The sequence below is a fragment of the Takifugu rubripes genome, chromosome 8, assembly GCF_901000725.2.
Source record: "Takifugu rubripes chromosome 8, fTakRub1.2, whole genome shotgun sequence".
NCBI classification, from domain to species: domain Eukaryota; kingdom Metazoa; phylum Chordata; class Actinopteri; order Tetraodontiformes; family Tetraodontidae; genus Takifugu; species Takifugu rubripes.
Genome location: NC_042292.1, coordinates 9454089 through 9474136, shown reverse-complemented (window position 1 = coordinate 9474136; position 20048 = coordinate 9454089).

The following is a 20048-nucleotide window of genomic DNA, read 5'->3' as shown; positions in this document are numbered from 1 at the left end:
TTCACAAGTGGCTTCTCAGGAAGTGGAGCTTCCACCTTCAGATGTGATCTGAAATAACCTCAAAGGTCAACGATGCAGATGGAAAACGATCCGAGGACAGTGATCAAAATCAAGCAGTCAGTTCGACCCCGATGGGAAATACCAAGTGCTGCTGTTTTAATGAGCAAACTGTTGTAGAAAATCAACAAACGGGCACATTTATGCGCTTATCTGGACACAGTAAAACGAGTCCAAATCCAGGTGAACCTCCAGCCAGCGGAGAGTCAGCAGAGCTTTTGTTTTTCCTGGACTGGAGCAAAACTTAACATGGAACCTTGAAAGGTACCAACGTAATTTTGCTTAGTAAACCTAGAACATCTGTTGTGGAACACTCCAGAGACTCGTAAAGCTGCCTGAATGAGCTAAGAGGCATCGCGCCGCTGTCATCTCCACCAAGGAGCTTCAGATAAGAATTTACTGCCTAAACACACCTTTAAAGGTTTGAGCAGCACCGACAGGAACGCTGGTCTTCCGTGTGTGTCGAACAAAAGTTTCCACGATGAAAGGAACAAAGGACATTCGCATTACCAACCAGGTTTAAAAATAAAATACAATTTGGCTGGAGGCAGGTGAGCGCACAGGGAATTTGTTGACATTTGTGGAAAAGCTCCGGGAGAAAGTGCAAAGTGAGGTACCATTAAAAGACCGCTTTAAAAACCGGCTTTCATCCACGTTTAGCCGTTTCCACCAATGAGAAGCTGCGCTTAAGCATTAGAGGTCACTTCCTTTAAGCCACGGAAGCGCTGCCGCCGCTCAGCCCTCATCCGTGGACCCATCAGAGGAGAGGCAGAATTCTCAGCCTTCCCTGTAATTAAAAACATGGAAGAAGAGCCGTCGCAGCGGGGAGCCGAGACGAGGCGCTCCCTGGGGTGAAGCGGAGCCGCCACCGAAGATGAAGAGGAGAACGGCGAGAGAGGAGGCTGCAGGGAAAGGTAGCCTGAAGGTTACGAGCAATACCTACGGATTACTGACGGAGGTCTACGGAGCCCAGACGGCTAACGCCGGCTGACTTATGGGGATCAAGCAGTCCTGTTGGCTGCAGAATTTCCTGGGTATGACGCAACAATTTGAGTTGCATTTTCCAAAGTGTTTGTCACATATTTGGAACAAATCACTCACAAATTTTGCTCTTTATTTTTTTTGTATTTCTTAAAAATATTTAGTTTTTTGAGTCAAAGCTAAGTGGTTCAGGAGAAAGTTGCGGCGCCCTTTCAGGCTGCCTTTGGAGCTTCGTGCATACAACGCTGGGGTCAGTTAGCAAAGGAATTCTGTCCAGCGTAAATAAATAATTACAATTCTTGCAGAAGTCTGTCTGTTGGTTCTCCAGGGCATCACGACATCACGCCATTAAAGGCGACCAAGGGAGGATAGACGTATTAAAATAAATAGATGGCCCTCCGCGGCCCTCGGTAAGTGAACACATTTCATCTGTATACTGATACAGAGCAATTAAGCAAATTGCATTAACAAAGGGCTGCGGGGCCAGTTGGCAAATGTCAGATCACGCCACCTCGGGGCAGACACGGTGCTGATTCACATGTAATTTATGGCGCCACTTCACGGCCTGTAGTGAAACAGGATCTGCGTCACATGGGGGGAGACAGATATGGTGGCAGGTCCAGGATATTCCTAGGAGGGCTCTGATGGCGCCTGGACGCATGCTGGAGCGCAATATAATGAAAGTGGAGGTAAACAGCCGGTCGGCCTTGTCGAGCTACTCTACCTTGAAGCTAAGCATCTCGGTGAGGTTCAATTCCCTCCGAGAGTCTCGGCCGAGGCCTTGGTGAAGGAGGCTTAAAGACGAGTGAAGGTAACACTTTAACGGCTCAATCAGCGGCGAGCGCACGCGGGACAAGAGCGTCAGTTTGTCTTTGGGGCTCCGGCTTAATTAGCCCGTGCTTTATTGGTAATGAACTTCATGCCGTTGTTTGCTTGTATAATCAAGGCGAAGCAGCAGAACTGCTAGCTAAGGTGCCAAAAATAAGCTGACAAAAGCACCGGGGCCCCTCTTCCCCACCCCCACTCCTCAAATGGAAAAAGCCAACTGCCTGCTTCATAAAACTCGCTTAGCAAGACAGTGAGACAAAATGGACTGTAAAGTTCGTTAGATGGAAATATTAAAAAAGAATTAAGCTAATGGAGATAAAATTAAAAGAAATGAGGCAACAAACACTGCACACCAAAAATGGCATTGCCGTGACAGCTAGGATTTCTAATGACGGACTGCATTTGGGGAGGGGGGAAAATTAAATGGCACTCCACTCTTAAATTTCTTTGAGGAGTAATGATCCGAGAACGATGTTCACTCCTGGCGCTGGTGAGGAGGGGGGTGGTGGGTGGGAGGGTGGATGAGAAAATAACAAAGGAGCTAGTCCTGCCGTCGCTGGCGTAACACAAGCCTGTGATAAAACCCTGCGATCCCGACAGAGGGGACGGCTTCAGCGGCTCACCTGCAGAGCCGACGACATGCCACTTTACCGAGAACCACCAGAGGCATCGCCTCAAAGAGGCTGCGAGTGATTCCCAACATGGGGTCCAAGTTTCCCCGCAAGGCCTTCAGAAATCCTTCTGAAATTCGAGGAAGAGTGGAGTGACTCTGGAAAATGTTCCCAGCAGGAAAAACAGCCATTATTGTCTTAGATTCCACCGTGAAGTATCAGAAACTCCATCAGACGACCGCTCCAGATCCATCTTCTCAAGGCCCCAGCTTGAACCGAAGGAAGGTTCTGGGTTCTGTTACATGCTTACATGAGAAAAGTTGATCTTGGAAATCCCGTTTGTTGCCGTTCTCAGGTTTTTGTGTCCACAGTGATTGTTCAAAAAGGACCGCTTCACCAGAAGTATCACCTCACAGGATCAGGATCTTCTCCGTCGCTCTCTCTGATGAGACAAAGACCACCAGCTGGTGGAAACCCTGGATGAAACAATACGACTTGAGGCTTGCCTAAACGAGGACATGTGTCTCCTGAAACAACCTGAGCACCTAAACACGTAATGAGGTTGTAGTTACGTAACCACGGGGGCTCGCTCACGCACATGCCGACTTCGGGCGACGGAGACGGGAACAGAGTTCGGCTTTCCTCCTCCACAACTTCCTTCCAACAGCCTGCGAGCTGCCTCGCCGTCTTCTCCCGTGAATTTGCATAGAAGGAAAGAGAGGAGCTTCCCGCGGAGGCCGTCCTTCTGCCGCCGCCGCGCTACTTTCCCAGTCTCTATTAAAACAGGCCAACTGTATTAGCAAAGTTTCTGAAGCAGGATTTCTGCAGTACAGCAGAGGATTAGGCCACTCCTGCTTTAGGATCAAATTGCAATAATTAGGTAGAACATGGAGCCAAAATACGTGAAACACGTCGGAATTTGACACGCGCGTACACACACACAAATCAAGAAAAATATTCCATTTCAGGCAGATTCTCAGAATGAGTGAAATCCCGGATACTGCGAGGCCTTTTCAGCGTTGCCAGTTAATCTCCTCAAGGAGAAATGCAAGATGACAATGGCAAAGCACCTCCAATAATTGGTTCCAACAGGCTTACCGTATTAAAACCTGAAATGAGTTCTTCCCCTTTTAAGTATGATTCATTATTTCAATCCGGGGGAGAGAATTCCGTCTTTGAGAATATTAATAACTCCCAACCACACGCTAACTTGAAAAAAGAAAACAGCTCCCTCCCCTCCTAAAAGCTGTGTACCTGGCACCGCGGCAAAGGTCCCACCAAGGACGGGCACTTGAAAGCTTCGGTCCTCCCTTCTTCTCTCTTCACCCCGGCTTCAAGAGCCATCTTGAAGAAGACCTTGAGGCCCCCTTTGTCGCCTTCCCTTGAAACAAAACAAATAGAATTCAGGTCTTTTGATTGGCTTTAGCGAGCAGATCTCGCCACGTCTGCCTCCCGTCACGCCAGCCAGAAGTTGCGACTTCAGAGGAGAGCCCCGGCGCTCCTTTCTCTGCATTGAAATGAGACCGGCAGGTCTTGGGAGGATGTCTGCTAACTTTCTTCACACAACCAACCTTGTTACAAAATACAGAGGCTGTTAAAAACTTAATGCCGTTTGCAGCAGCAGGAGCGATGTTCGGCTTATTATAGCGTCCTAGAAAATACACCTTTTCCGCAGGAGCGCAGGAATATTTGAATATTTTTGATTAGGTCTCACAAGGAGAGGCTTGGCAGTCCTCTGCAGCGTCCCGAGGGGAGTCTGAGCTCTGCCGTCCGGGACGGAAAACAGCGGCAACGCGCACTTTTGTGTTTGTTGCTTTTGTACTTTTCTTTTTGATGCCCTCTTCTTCGCACCTCTGCAGGAGCCAGCCATGGCCTTACCCCCGTGTTGGGCTCCGAAGCGGAGAGGATGTGAGGCGCGGCTCGCGAACAGACGAAGAGAAAACATTAATAAAAACATCAAGCGCGGGCATTTGTTGTTTGACTGCTGCGTACATCTTTACACAAGCTTGCATCATTATGGTTTGTTTAGTCTGCAGATCAAGCCAAAAATTGTTCAGATCACCAGGCGTCTGAAAAGCTTTTAAGCACTTTATTCAGATAAGCCCTCTTTGATATCAGATCCATGCACGAGCCACGGAAAACTGCCGAGATAAACACAACAACTGACATCTGCTAACCAACTTTTTCCCTCCTTTTTGTGGCAATGTTGCCAGCATAAACTGTTTGGTTTGTTGGAGCTGGGGGAACCAGGAGCTACCGACGCGCCGACGTGTACCTCTGCTGCATTTTCCTCCATTTGATCTGATCTGGTGGAACGTGGAGCATCTACGGGGGGCAGAGCCACCAAAGGGCTAATTAGTGGCTCTGGAGTAAAGACGCATTTGGCAGCAGGTCGAGAAGAAAGTGGACTTTAAAGCTGCTAATGAGGGTATTTGATTCGTCCAGATATATTATTGGTACACATTTAGGGGCGGCTTGGTGGAGCCAGAATAATTTGACGGAAAGTAAATTTTACATCGTTAATAAATTTAGCATCGGAACTAAACGCCCATCTGCATTAAAACTTGGGACGTGATGTCGGATCCAAGTTTGAGGAACTTTGCCTGAGTTGAATTAGGATCTAAATCTTTGTGCTTAACAGTTATGACTCCAGTTAACGAGAGCAGACCGATTCAGAGGGTTATTCACACAAAAGGTGACAGCTCACGATCTCGTGTGGAGATCCTGGAGGTGATCTGTGTGTAGATCCTGGAGGTGATCTTGTGTGTAGATCCTGGAGGTGATCTGTGTGTAGGTCCTGGAACATATTTACTCTGGCTCAAAGCCAGAACATCAGCAGACTTCAGGAACACCATGTTCTTCTCTGGACAGGATAAATGAACACTTTTAGAAGAATATTCAAGCTAAAGGTGCGGCAGGAGTCTCGTCTCTCAACTTGCTGACTTTATGGCAGCGGCCTGCTGGGTACCGTGTGGATGAGCGTAAACAGGTCATTTCATTTTGGGCTCGTATGGAAAAATCAGCGGGATCTTTGCTGCGACCTGCAGGTTTCCTCAACAACTGAGGTTTTATCCAACTGTTAGAGAACAGCCAGCCGGCGGCCTGCTCATCATTATACCAGGCGGGCGAAAATGAAACGCTCCCGACACAGAGCGCACATTAACGCCCAGGGAGCAATTAAACCAAATATGGTGGAGTGTCTAATTCTCTGTCTTACACCAGGTAGAGTCTGTAACAGGCACAGCTCAGCAGTCACACACTCCTGAGGGTAATCGGCCATGTTATCTGCAAAGAGTCTGCCGTCTGCACAGGTGCTGCCCTCAGCTGCGCCATATTGGTTAATTGAGCAGATCTCTTATTTCTTCCCCTCCTGTAAGTGCAATTATCCCCTGGCTAAAGAGCACAGTAGGCTGCTTATGGCCTATGTGGGAGACGCAACAGCCGAGGTGGGTCCTGCTCAGGTCGGCTCATCTGTCCCGAGGCAGCACCTGCTGGTTCACATCATCATCAGAGTGGCGGCAACACAAGGTCGCAGGTTTGAGACCGATGTCATGCGCGCGCTCCTGAAACGGTGGAGTTCTCTGAAGGTTCTTCAGCATGTAGAACTCCTTCGACATGTCTGATGTCGGCCAGCAAAGTGACACACCCTTGGCGTGTCTGCAGACGAATCTGCGCCACCTTCCCGTTTAACGGCCTGCTCTCAGCGCGCCTCCCTCCTGCCTACTGGAGTGGCGGCCATAGCTGTCATCTCCTATCAGGGCATCGGAGGAGTGAGATAATGTGTCAGATTAAATATGTATGGGTGAATTAGGGCTATCTGCAGTATTATATCATTTAAATTCAAATCGTTCCATCGCTCAGCGCCGTCTCATTATGACGCTTGAGAAATTAGTAGATAAAAACACTGTCATAAGGGTCTGATATTAAGGCTAATTTAGCCTAACTCCCACCCCTCCAATTTGTCTTTTTCACACATTAATGTAGGAAATGAAGAGTTGGTTATCAAAGAGCTGATATTAGAAATTCCACACTTTACCCAAATGAATCCTGATCCAGTGAGCAGTGAGTGGTCACCTCGGCAGGTAGGCCACGAAAAACCAAAACCACTAAGAGCAGCAATTACCTGTCGACACAGAACCAGTAAGACCATCCAACTCAAGCCAACGTCGGATCCAGCCCGATTCCGCTGCTGCTGGTATCATCGTGTCATCTCCAGAGGTCACCCAACACAACAGAAGAGGCCCCACACACACATGCACGCACACCACGTGTACCCCCTTGTATCCACTGGCTCTCCTCGCTGAAGGTCAACCAATCAGTGTAACAGCTTAATAATAATAACAATAATGTCCGCAAACAAATTAGCATCGGTGCAGCGTGGCTCCTTAAGGTGAGGTATTAGCAAAGCTTATTTATTTTCATTTCCGCGGCTTTTATTTGCTCCTTTCCCCTGTGGTAAAGCAAAGGCAGATTTCTGCCATGATTCCCTCCTTCATTTTAATACCCTTTTTACTCATCATACAGACATTAGACCCCCCCCCCCCCCCACACACACACACCTCCCCGTCCCTCCCACCCTTCATCTCTTTGAAATAATGTAACTTGGGCTTACACGGCGCAACCACAGGGAGGACTGTAAACTAGCTCTTTTCCCCCTCCCTACAATTAATTGGTGTACAGCCGTGTGCATATATGATAACAGTCGACCCCGCACCCACCATCACCACCACCTTCCCATACACACCCACCCAACAAGGAAAAGGGGAGGTTAATTAATGTAAGGAGCTGCATGTTCACTGAGATGCAGAGTTTACTGCCACCGCTGCCCCTCCTCCTCCCCTTCCCCCTCTCCATCAGCCCCGCCGCCACTACCCTCCACCCCACATCCCCTGCCGCCTTAAGAGCCTTGATTCTTTGCTAATGACCTAGTTCTTTTAATGAGCGGTATTAACCCCTGGCTACAGTCGCCCAGGTCTTAATTGTCAAGCCAGGCTGAAACGCAGAGTCCCTCACCCATCAGCAGGTAGGGGCGGCATGGGCGCTACATTAGCACGCCTCATCATCACCACTGGGTCCCCTGAAATGAAATAAATCATGAAAAAATAAATAACATTTTCAAAAATAAGTGGTTGCCCTGGCAACTGGCAGCCGCCATCATCATCAACCGTGTACCACCCCCCCCCCCACCTCAACTGCATCCTCCTTTTAACCCCTCATGAAGATGATGATGATCGACCCCCACCCCACACCTCTTAAACCATCCCTCATTTTGGCCTCCTGCTGTGACCAGAACAGAGGAGACAGTGTGAGCAAAGAAAATATCTAAAACTCTAATCAGAGTGTTAGAAAAAAAAAACTGCAAACTCATTAAGACATTCGCAAAAATTGAGAAAGGAAAAAAAGAGTGATTAAAAATTCCCCTTTATGTTGCACCCAAGAGGTGTGTTTTAAAATTCAAACACTATTTACTATTAAGCACAGTATAAAATAAATCCAATAACGAGATATAGACACCTAATTAGCGCGAGGACGCCGCAGCACGAGCTGCAGAAACGCTAATGAAGAAAAAATCCAAAATAGCGCCAGAATCACTCATGAAACTTGACGGCAGCCATGATGCTAATGCGGCTAACACAGCAAGGTAGCCTCAGCAGTGGATTTACTAAAATTAAAACTATCCACTCTCCCGTCACGGAGAGGAAGAAGGTGATAATTGATTTGCCAAAAAAAAAAAAAAAAAACTGTTTTGTGCATCTTTAAAGTTTAGCTTTTACAGGCTGTTCTCTTCACGTGGGTTTGAGAAGGAATTGGAATAAACTTTGACAAAACATCTCCAGTCTAGGAAGAGGGAAGAGCCGTGAGCACATTAACCGCCCACGTCAACCAAATCTGGGCAACGCCGCGCCCTCGTGTTCGGAAATGGGTCCATTTCCCATCAGGATGCTGCTGCTCTGCCTCCACAACTGCGAGAATTAACGGCAATAAAGCTCACTGTCAATCTGCAGAAGGGCGGCGGCCGGGTGTGTGTGTGTGTGTGTCTGGACCGCTGATGGTCGGGCTGCTGAAGTGACAGCCCGTCGGTCAGATGGGGGGGGGGGGGGGACCTTGACCTGAGCTGTCCAACCAGCAAAGAGCCCTGCAGCACTGGGACCAGTATGACAAGGGCAGTGGGAAGGGCAGCGTGCGCTCACATGCACACACACACACATCGATGTTCCACAGAGCAAAAATCTCAAATACCTGGACAGAAGAGAAACAAGGAATTATGGGTAGATGCAGGAAAAAAAAAACCTTCACGTGCGGGGGAGGGGGCATTGGGACCTGAGGGCTTCTCCTGTAGAGATGATGAGTTTGTCTGACCCGTTTTATTTTATGAGCGTCTGTGGCGTTTAGGCCTGACCACGACCTCCTGCAGTACAGGTCCATCAGGACCGGCCTGGCCCGGGGTCCAGAAGCGGCCGTCTCTGTTCTGAGGGACCTTCGTGCCGGGCACCTGCTGAACGTTAGTCCAGATTAAACTCTCTGATAACCAACAGTGTGAATAAAACTGCACTGACACCCATCAGTCAGCATGTTTGAGTATCAGAACCAGAACTGGACTCAGAGCGTCCACACGAACCACAGTGCAAACCCACGGCGAGGGGCGGACCTCCGGCCCTTCACCACACGTGAAGCTTCCAGCGGCTGCGACATGTTCCCCAGGTTTGTTCCAAAGAGGTAAAAAAGGAGAGGTTCTTTTCTTCCGGGACGGCGCTCCGCTGGAGAGCCACGCTGTCCTTTTGTGAGGTTTGTCTTCTAAAAGCAATAAACGAGAATATCCTGCCTGAATAGGCAGTCTAAGAACCTTCACGGTAAATTTAAGGAGGGGAGATCCGCGGATGCCTCAGGAGCCACCAAATGCCTTTCCTTAAGCCGGCGGCATTCAAGGAGGAGGAGGTGGGAATGGTGGCTCGGAAATTTCCTTTCAACGCCGCCACCGTCTTTGCTTTCTTAGCTGCCTTTTTATTTTAGTGTGAAAGTGCCATCATCATGATCATCACCATCACCATCACCACCATCATCATCAGCACCCCTCCGGAGCCCTGCCGGGATATCAGCCGTCATTTTTTCCAGGGCAGGTTACAGTCTGTAATCCATGGCTGCCTCAGAATTAGAATGTCCCCCGTGTGTTTGATTTTTCGCCTCGTTTCTCTTCCTACACCCCCTCCGCTCTCCTCCTCCTGATGTCTTTTCTGTTTTTCTTGTTGTTGCCCCGAAGGCTCTACCGATGCTCCGCGGCCTCGCCGTTTATTCCTCCTAATCTCAGCCTCATCTCCGGGCTAGCTGTGACAGATGGTTATGGGCGCACAATAGTATTAAGAGTTTGATTTTTTTTTCCTCCTCACCTCTCCTGACTTCACCGCTTCTTCTTCTTCTTCTTCCGCGCGGCCAATCGGACGGCGAGGCCCGACTCTGGTGCGGCTAAACTCAAACGTCGCCTGTCACATGGCTCCATCTGAGCTGCGGTGACCTCGCTGGCTGTTATTAAAAAAGACGTAGTATTTACCAGGATTCCGCTCTCGTCTTTTCTGAAGTATTCTCGCGCGCGGCGAACAAACGAATATCAGCCCCACATCATAAATTGTGGGCGCCAGCCGGAGTCGGTCTGATTTCAATCTCACCATCATTCCTGTCAGACGAGAGTGGCTGGATGATACATAGGGGTAAATAAGGCGGGTTAAATTAGCCCCTCCTGTCACTCCATACCTTTCACTCCCCCGGAGGCATCCTGGGAAATTGACTGCATGCTAGATTTTGAAAATTAGCCCCTTAATGTTAGCCAGACAAACAGGGTTGGCAGGCTGGAGTCTCCCGCAGCAGATTAATTACCAATTTCTCACCTCATTTTGCATTTATATCATTTTCTGTCCGTAAAAAGGGAAAATGATTGAATGGTAAAATATGCAGGTAATGGAGCGACCTCTAACCCCTTTAAACCAGCCGGCGTTGTTTACAGATTTAGTTTCAATTGCAGGAAAACCTCAGAATTATACATAATTCATCATGTTTGATCTCAAAAATCAATACCATCATCATCATCATCATCATCATCATCAGCAGCAGCAGCCACGACTTCATTGCGATTCATCGAATTGATGCGTAACAGGGAAAAAAAAAAATGGAGGCATCACGGGCAACTGTGGATGCGAGGCTGACGAGTGAGGAGCTGATCTCACATCCACCAAGACCATGAAAAGTGGAAACCGCCAGGTGGTGACGAGGATTTACGTAACGATACGAACACGTAAACACATCGTCACCTGATGTGGGGGGAAAAAACGGCCTTTTTCTGCGTTTGGTCCTGTATAATCAGACAGATGTGCTAAAACATCCCTGTCCAGGAAATGTGTCGGGCGGAGGAACGGCAAAACATGAACATCAGCGGGAACATGGGTGGGATCATGGGTGGGATCATGGGTGGGAACATGGGTGGGATCATGGGTGGGATCATGAGTGGGAACATGGGTGGGATCATGGGTGGGATCATGAGTGGGAACATGGGTGGGAACATGGGTGGGATCATGGGTGGGATCATGGGTGGGAACATGGGTGGGATCATGGGTGGGAACATGAGTGAGAACATGAGTGGGAACATGGGTGGGATCATGGGTGGGAACATGAGTGGGAACATGAGTGGGAACATGGGTGGGAACATGGGAGGGAACGGAACGTGCTGGAGCTGCAGAAACAAGGTTGATTGTACCAAAACTCCCCGGCAGGTTCCAACCAGACTGATGGTTTTCCAACGCTCAGATATTCTGGGATGGCTTTCCCACCTTCCTGGAAGGATTTCTGCTGCACTTCAACGCTGAAGCAGATGCAGCGCCGCGCTTCCTCAGCGGGAGGATAAAGGGCAGAGCTGAAGCAGCACAAACGACAGGAACAAACTACTGTATGAGCTCATAATCCAAACACCAGTTTGCAAACAAATCGGCCAAGACGCCATGACGACCTCTGTCAGGCGACCCCGACGCAACCTGAGGTAGCAGAGCCTGAACGCCATCCACGCGGGCGTGCACGGTGCTCCTCCGTGACTGATCCACACATCCAGGCGAAGCTGACAGAGTTGTGGGATTGGTGTGGGGGGGTGCAGAGGTCGTGGAGTCGGATGTGGGTCTGCCGGTGCTCGCTGAGGATTAACACAAGCGCTGTGCTCAGGACATATGGCATTTGTCATCTCCCACTGGGGGAAGAGACTCTCCCTCAGCTCCTCCACCTCCTCCTCCGACTCCATCACATCTCTCTATCCCACTTTCTCTCCCTCCGCGCTCCTGTCGGGATTTAAAAGCTTGAAGTGCTTTAGTTGTTTAGTGTGCATTAAACGCCCCCCCCCCCTCCCTGAAACTTTGCAGTGTTAAAAGAAAAATGGCTTGGTGGAGGAGAGGCTGCTGACGCGGTGAAGCCGGCGGGGACTGCGGTCATCTCGGGAAGGTGCTAAACGCCACGTAGGGAAAAAACGGTGACCTTTCCCGGTTTGTTAGCGTTTGTTAGCGTGCTTGATCAGGAACCAGCAGGAACTTTCATTTGGTGTTTTCCTTAAATCAAAGCAAGCGCTCAGATTTACAGCCACCAATGAGAAAATGTATGAAAAACAACGAATGCATCCGTTTCTTTAACAGCAGGATTTAGACACTAATGTGTGGATGCATTTTAAAGGAGCCCATGACTCCTCCTTGGGGGACGCTCACGCCACGATCCCCGACTGTTCATCACCTGAACACACATTTAGCAGACAAACACGTTCAGCAGACTTTAGCAACGTGTCCCTGAACGCAACGTGTCCCTGAACGCAACGCGGCGTCCAAAAAAAGCCCACCGGGGGATTTTCAGGATTTTTATTTTTGGCTGGTTGGACCAAGTTCTGCTCCGTGTCTGAGACCAACTGAAGCACCAAAATGGGCAGATTTGGTTTAAAAAGGTAGCAGAGTGCCGCCTCCTCCTGTTCCTGTTGGGGCCATCACTCAGGCTGACGCTGGCGGGCAGGTACGCGCCCGTCATTCTCCGTCTTTATAAACAGGAACGTTATTATGACATGATGGAGCGATGCGTTTTTGCCGCTTTATTTATGGGACACCGTAATCCGGCGGAAATGAAAGCTTGTAATTCGGCGGGTTGATGTTTATTGTGCGTCTGGCCGCGTCTCCAGACGTTTGATGAACAGCGTGTTGCAACGGCAGAAAAACGCTGTTGGAGGATCTTATGGGAGCTCGCCAAAATAATACCCCGTTCAGCACAGCTACCGTGTGAAAATGCCTCCCGCGCTGGCTCATATTTCACCGCCGGAACGAGCGGCTCGCCGTGCGGGTCCAGTGATGAATTACACCAAAGCACATTCCTTATGGGAAATCTGGATGGTGCAGGAAGGATGGGGAAGCGAGCTTCAACGACAAATTGCCTTCACTGCCAGTTAGTCGGCGCTTCCTTCTTCTCTGTGTTGTTGCCGCTGTTAGGGGAGGAAGGTTGGAGGCTTTATTCTGTCAGGTGGAGGTTATTTGGTCTTCTGCGATGGGTTTGGAGATCCCCTCTGGTAGTCGGGTCTCTGGGTCAGAGGCCGCCAGAGGAGGAATTTCCAGACACCAGGGGAATGGAAGCCGGGCAACAAAAGACCATCTGAGATGATGATTTACCCCATCAGCTCTGTCGATACCTGTTAGCAGCAGCGAGCAACAGCAGTGGGCTGGAGGCCAGACCAGCTGCCCAGTCGGTCAGCTGGACGGTTTCCAGGTTGAATCCCTGGGATGTTTCCTAACAGGATACGGCGCTCAGCCCACTCTGTTCCTGCAGGCTAGAGCAGCGAGGCCGAGGGCCACGAGAAAAACCAACAATCTGGAGGATGAACTCCACCGCTCAGCCCGGCTCCACAAGAGCTTATGCAAGTATTCAGCCCCCCCCCCAGACACCTGCTGAAGTGTCCCTGTGCAAGGCACTAATCCTGTGATGGATCACAACCCTGAAATTTGACATCCAGATATCCTCCAACTATAAAACTCAAGCATTCGAGGGCAGGAGAGTAACTTTGGTTCAGACGAATCAATAATCACAACTGTTCTAAAATAACCGCTACGTTCCCTCCGATCAGCTCCGATCTCTCGTTATTTACCGCGGCAGAAAGCAAGACCTCCACTAGAGGGTGCTAGCACCAATCTGCCACAGTTCCCAACACTGCAACTTTTGGGTGTAATGCCACCCGCCGCTGCGTTTTGACTTTTTGGATTTTGCAAACTTGACTAAAGATTAGGGAAACGACAGAAGCTAAGAGAAAAGGCTGCGCTATCATTTGGAGGCTGTGATTGGCTGCTGAAGTCACATGGTCAGTCAGCTGTCTATGATTCGCTTATTTTCACGCCAGCAAATCGTTAAATCTGCCGCTGCAAATGAAAGAATCAACACATTATTGAAATTTTAGACTTTTCCCTCCTTTGTCCTCTCTTTTTTCCGTCCTCTGCCACACACGCCGACAATACTGAGCTTACGGCTGCTTCATAACGGGAAGCTTACCAGCCGAGCGCGTTTCCTCCTTCGGTCCCAATTTACCTCTGAATAAATCTCAAAATTCATGAGCATGTTAGCAGGCGTAATCCAGCCCCGATGTGCCGTTTTCAGAGAGGAGAGATTAGCAGTCGGCTAGTTTTTGTTAGCAGCAGCAGTGTAGGTGGTCGACAAAAGCCTCTACAACATTAAAAAACAAAAAAAAATGGTCTGAAGGTATCAGCCTGCTGCATCGGGAGGCTAAATAGGTGGTCTCAGCTGCGTCTGATTTATCGACGCCCCTCAAAGGGGAGCTGTGTTTCTTGTCAACTCTCGGGGTGAAGGGGAGGTGGTGGGAGAAGGGGAAGAAAAAGAGTGATCATTTGTGCTGATCGGGCAAATTTTCTGTCAACAGGCTCTGGCAGATGAGCGCGCGCAATAAAAGCATCGCCAAGAAAAAAAAAAACCTTTCTCCAGCCTCCAGATGAGTATTTGCGTCTCCTCCGTAGGCCGTTGCTCCCCGCGCCTCCTCGCAGCATTTATATTCCAGCAAAGTGAAGTAATTACCAGCGAGGCACGCTCAATAATTACAAACCCTCCGTCACGCTCATGTAGGTAATGGCATATCTCTCTCTGCTGGCGGCGATAACGCAGGTGAGACGAATTGTAGAAAACAGATCTGATAGTATTGTTATGGCAAAGAAATGTCATTATGATCAAGGTTAGCAGTGCTGCTGCTGCTGATGAGTGGGGGGGGGGGGGGGGGGGGGGGTGGGGGGGGGGGGGGTGTTGACTCGTGTTTGTACATGTGTCTTTTTCTCACCTTCTTGCAGGTTGCAAAGTCTCTGACAGACACTTCGCTGGAGGAGCAGCCCAGAAGTTGCAGCTAGCAGCGTCTCCTCCCGCGCCGCCACGTGTCCGTCGGCAAATCGGCATGAAATTTGCTTAATTATCAACTGCAAATCGACAAAATATTAGGTGTTGTTGACTGTAATCCCATTTCGCCCCAGTTTAATTTCCTCGACTCTTCGCCTGTCGGCGTGTTTACACGGGATTGGACACGGTGGCGTCCCGCAGATCCCGGCTATCCAGTGCAGCATCCAACCAGGAGGCGTCGGGGAGCGAACCCTTTAATTAGCAAAACGCAGCCCTTAATGCTCGTCTCCTTGAGAGTTTGACCCTATTTGTTTGTGCCGAGGTAATTTCATTAGGCCCGTGCGATTCCCAGGAGCTGCTGCGAGTTAACGCTAAATGCTCACCAGAGAGGGGATAAGTATTTGGCAAAGCATCAGCAAAGAGGAGAGCAGGAGCGGCGAAGCTCAATAACACTTCTTTCATGTTGATAAATTCCATTAGCGCTCAAAGGCTGCTGTTTGTGCTCTATTTTATTTATGATAATGCTCCGGCGTTCCCGGCGAGGTGGGATTCATCACCAGTGCCACCTATGTAGCCTGACAGCAGGCGGCACACGTCTGTGATTTGTTCGGAACGTCGAACATCGCTCTCAGGCCGCAAGCATCCCATCCCGAAACTGCACGGAACCGGCTCGGTTCTCCTCAGGAATGGTGGAAAAATCACAGACCAGCATCGCGCGGTAGCATTAGCAAGAGCTAACTTTATCGCTAACATAAAAGGAAGGAGAGGAACTCATTCATCGGGACAGTCAATTCCCCACTGTCACTCTAAATAACCTTTTTGTCCGATTTATTTTTAAATCAGGAGTTATAGTTTGTAGTGATGCGAGTTTTTCTCAAACTTTGATTATTCTTATTATTTTATTCCATCATCTGTGCGTGGTTTATTTCCCGCTCTGATCAGACCTGTGTTCAGAACCATCTCTCTGTGGTTTGGACGCAGCAGCGCTTCGCGTCTCCTTTATGACATACACATGTCAGGAGCCGCCGCGCGGCCCCGGCAGGCTTTTATTTAGGGGTCCTGTCGCAGCTCCAGGACCTGCGGGATGTGATAGCCTCCACAGAGTCTGCTGGCAACGTGCAAAGTTTCAGTTCCAATAAAAAGCGATCAGGCCGCCTGCGTGCGTCTCTGCATGCATGTGGCTTTATTTGACTCTGGATCCACGCGTGTTTGCGCACGCCTGCGTACATTTTGCATGCACATATTTTTTTTTTGCATCCATGTGTCCCGTGTGTGTGTGTGTGTGTGCAGCATGTTTCAGGTTGCACACACACACACACACACACACACACACGCATGCACGCACCCCCGCGCGCGTGCGCGCACACATACACACAGACGTTGAGGTTGGAAACATTCTGATGTCAACAGCAAAGGGAGAAATAGAAAACACATTGAAATCTCTGGCGCTGAGCGCGGCACTCAGGAGCCAGGCGAAATCACGGCACGAGCCCGGCGCAGCGCGTGACAGGGTGCATGATGGGATAGCTCTTTATCCTCAGAGAGAGGTACATCCCATCTGAGGACAGGCGGTCGGTACAGGTTGTACCTATTAGGGCAGCTTAGTAACTCAAGAAGCAGCAATTTAAGTGGGAGTGGGGGGGGGGGGGGGGGGGGGGGGAGGAGGAGGAGGGGAGGGGGGGGCTAAACTAATGCCATAACTCCCAGAGCTCCCAGGAGACAGCTTTGAGGATTGGACTGGTTGACAGAGAGAGCCGTCATCACGGAGGTGGGTATGAGCGGCGTGATGAGGAGACCCGCTCCGTGCCAGCCATTATTCTGGACAGATTGCAGCCGGGGAGGAAGAGGCCTCCTTTTGTCTCCCAAACGCCACTCCAGCGCGGCGTCGGAATAAAGAAACGCGCAGAGGGAAACGCCAGATTTGGCATCACACGCTTCCAAATTTCAGTGTTGTTCCTTCTAATGGAGGGGGGGGGGGGGGGGAATTCTGTTTCTGACGATGAAACGACACGTACCAACCTACTGTTCCTCTTCTCCTGTTTTCTTCTTCTGTGGTTGGCAACCGGGACAGAACGCAGGGAACAGTATCCTATCACTTAAACGGTTAAGTATTTTATGAGTAAAATGCTTCCAAATGTCCCTCCAAACCTTCCAGACCACACCAAAGACAAAATGAGGTAATATTACGTTTCTGAAAAGTCCCCCGTATGATACCGCGACTCTGCTGTAATTACATCAGAAAAACGGTGCGCTAGCCTCTCGCTCTGCTACAAGTCAGGCCGTTTGGCACAAAGTTGAGCTCATTAGACGAGCAGCAGAGAAAACTTCTTCAAATGTTTCCCAGCCGGTGTGAAGACCATGACATGCAGACGTACAGGAAAATGTGTACCCGGAGCGCCGCTGCCGGCAGTTTTAAGGCTCCGGTGTTAGCCTCCGCGCTAACACGTTGTGACAACAGCGTGCTGGAGTTGTTGGATTGCAATTACAGTAATAAAGCTTGGAAATGAATCAAAATAAAAGGAAGGAGCTGTAAAAGCTATTAAAAGTTCAGGAGGAGGGAAAAAAAGGTGTTTTTTTTCCTCCCGGTTGCCCAGGCGACGTCCGGCTAAGCATCGGGGTTACAAATGACATAAAAATGACCTCCTGGCAACAAATGAGAAAGTTGAGCACTTTTCTTAGTTTGTGCATTTTCTCAGTCTTCAGCAGGCTGAACTCCTTCTCAGCCATGAAGAACACAGTTGCAGAAACATGTTTTTCTCATCCGCGGAATCTCACGCCGACTTCCTGACATGGTTCCCGACATCAGCATCAACTGATGCGCAGCATCAACGTCAGATAAAGAGAGTCACACAAGGCGCCATGATGCTAACGCAGAGGAGCAAGTCCAGACAAGAACAATCAAACCCTGATCTGGGCCCTTCAGCTCGGGTCATTCCTCTGGGAGCGGCGCCGGTCTCTTAAACCATCATCACCTTGTACCACATGTTAGCGTAACTGACACCAGAGGCGGACTGTGACGGCGCTACGGCTGCAGTGTGAACAAGTCATTTAAATGGCTTCCTGAAGCTAAAACCACCATTTCGTTGCGTAAATATGTTGAAATTTCTATAATGGTCTGGAGGCCCCGCCCACACCAGTCTCCATGGCAGCCTAATCTACTGCAGATTTTAAAAATGGCTATCAGAAAACAGGCTTTCCTGTAAGTAATCCCCTCCTCTATGAAAAAGAAACAGTGCACGAGTGCTTGTGTTAGCCTGTGTGTGTGTATGTATGTACGGGGGGGGGGGGGGGGGTCCTGTCTGCATCTAGCTATGTCAGGCTGTATTTTGAACAGTGCTAATCATATACCTTTGTGGACACTTAATTAAAATTACAAAACCAATTTTAATCGGCAGTCCAATTAATATGTAAATATATGCAAATGTAGTAAAACAAGGTGGTGATTAAGTTAAGGACACTCTATTTCATGTCTTCTTTAAGTGTGAAAACAAACCATCTTTTTCCCCTGCCACTGCACCGCCGCCACCCCCCAAAAACATCCAAGACTGATAGTTTTGTGATGTTTACCGGCCACATGCCGCGCTAAGAAAATAAGCTCAGTGGTGTCATTAAAAAAAAGACACAGAAGAAGAGACAGTTATTAAGAGCTGTTAATTACACCAAACATGCAGGAACAGCCCGTCGCCGTGTCGCCGGTATTTATGGTAATATTTGGAGGCTATATCCACGGGCTGCGTTTGAAATTCAGGACATGGTCTTCCAGGTTTGAGGTGAGAGTTGACTTTCAATTCTAATTAGGCCTCGGAGACACGGTGGTCTTTCAAAGCGGTATCCGTGGCGGCTGCAGGGGCATGCCAGCGAGGGGGGGCAGGTAATAACGAATCTGAGCCGATGTTAAATAACTTTGGGCAAAGGATCGGAGAGAAAATTAATTTACCTAGTGAGGGAGGCCCTGCAGTGCCGGCCAGGTCAGGTCATTAAACTCTGTTTCTCCTGAACAGCAAAACGACACTAAATACTTGCTAATGAACCGTTATCGCCTCTTCAGCTGGGCTGCACACGCTAATTTGCTGTACGGAACCAAACAAAAGCAGAGATACATACAGAATCAACAGCCAAACGCATAAACGTCTGACTCAAGAGTCCAAAAAGAAAACCACAGAAGAAAAATTCACCTTTTCAAATGCTCATTATGCTGATTAGCTGGAGGATGACCGTGCAAAAAGCTCAGCAGAGATTTAAACAAATGAGGTTTTTTTGTTCCTCGGGTCCAGGCGTGGTGTGTGGCCGTGCGCGCGCGTGTTTGCACGCTTCTAAACATTCATGCGTGTAAACACATACATTCGTGCGTGTTCCCGCCTGTCCGTTGCAGTCGTCCTCTCGCGTCGGCACGCTTATTTGCCTCCGCTCAACACAAACACAACAATTCCACGTGTGACAACAGCGAGTTCAACGTTACGAGTGAGTGAGCACGTGCACGGGCACAGCGTGCGCGAGCGGCGGGGCTTATGCGAGCATGTGTTCAGGACACAAGGTGGGCGACATGTTGGAAACAGCTTGTGTCATCAAGTGTTAGCAACCTGTAATCCCATCTGAGCTCTGAGGACGTGCCGCCGCCCCCTCCGTGTCGCTGCAGCTCCCTGGGGCTGCCAGAGCCACCTGCGCCGCTCTGATACCTCCGCTACACGGCTTTCCAGGTGACTTACACACACGAGCACCAGGAGGGAGGTCTCAGCTGTTAGCAAGGTGAAGCTAGTCCCCGAGCAGAGGAAGCTAATGCCAACAGTCTCAGGTAGCTGCGCGGGTGGCGATTTGTTCCACCTCACAGAGTCTGCTGCGAGAACAAACGGATCTAATTCTGAAAATGTTACCTCCTATACATCGGACCAGTGGATTTTTAGTTCCATCTCTGGACTTCAACATTCACGAGGACGCCGGCCGTTATGGCAGCGAGCGTTTCTGCATGACTGATGGATGACAGGAAGTCACGCACAGCGAAGAAGCAGCTTTTCTAATCTGGTTTGCAAATTGCATTTGGACGCAGAAACCAGAATTGGAACCGGGATCACCGGACATCAGCGAGGGCCGTGGTGCTGCTTCTGACACTGACGGGTCCTGGAACAGCTAAGAAACTGTTTACGGGCCACAGCAGAAGCTGCTCCGACAACAGGAGCGCGTAAAAGCCGC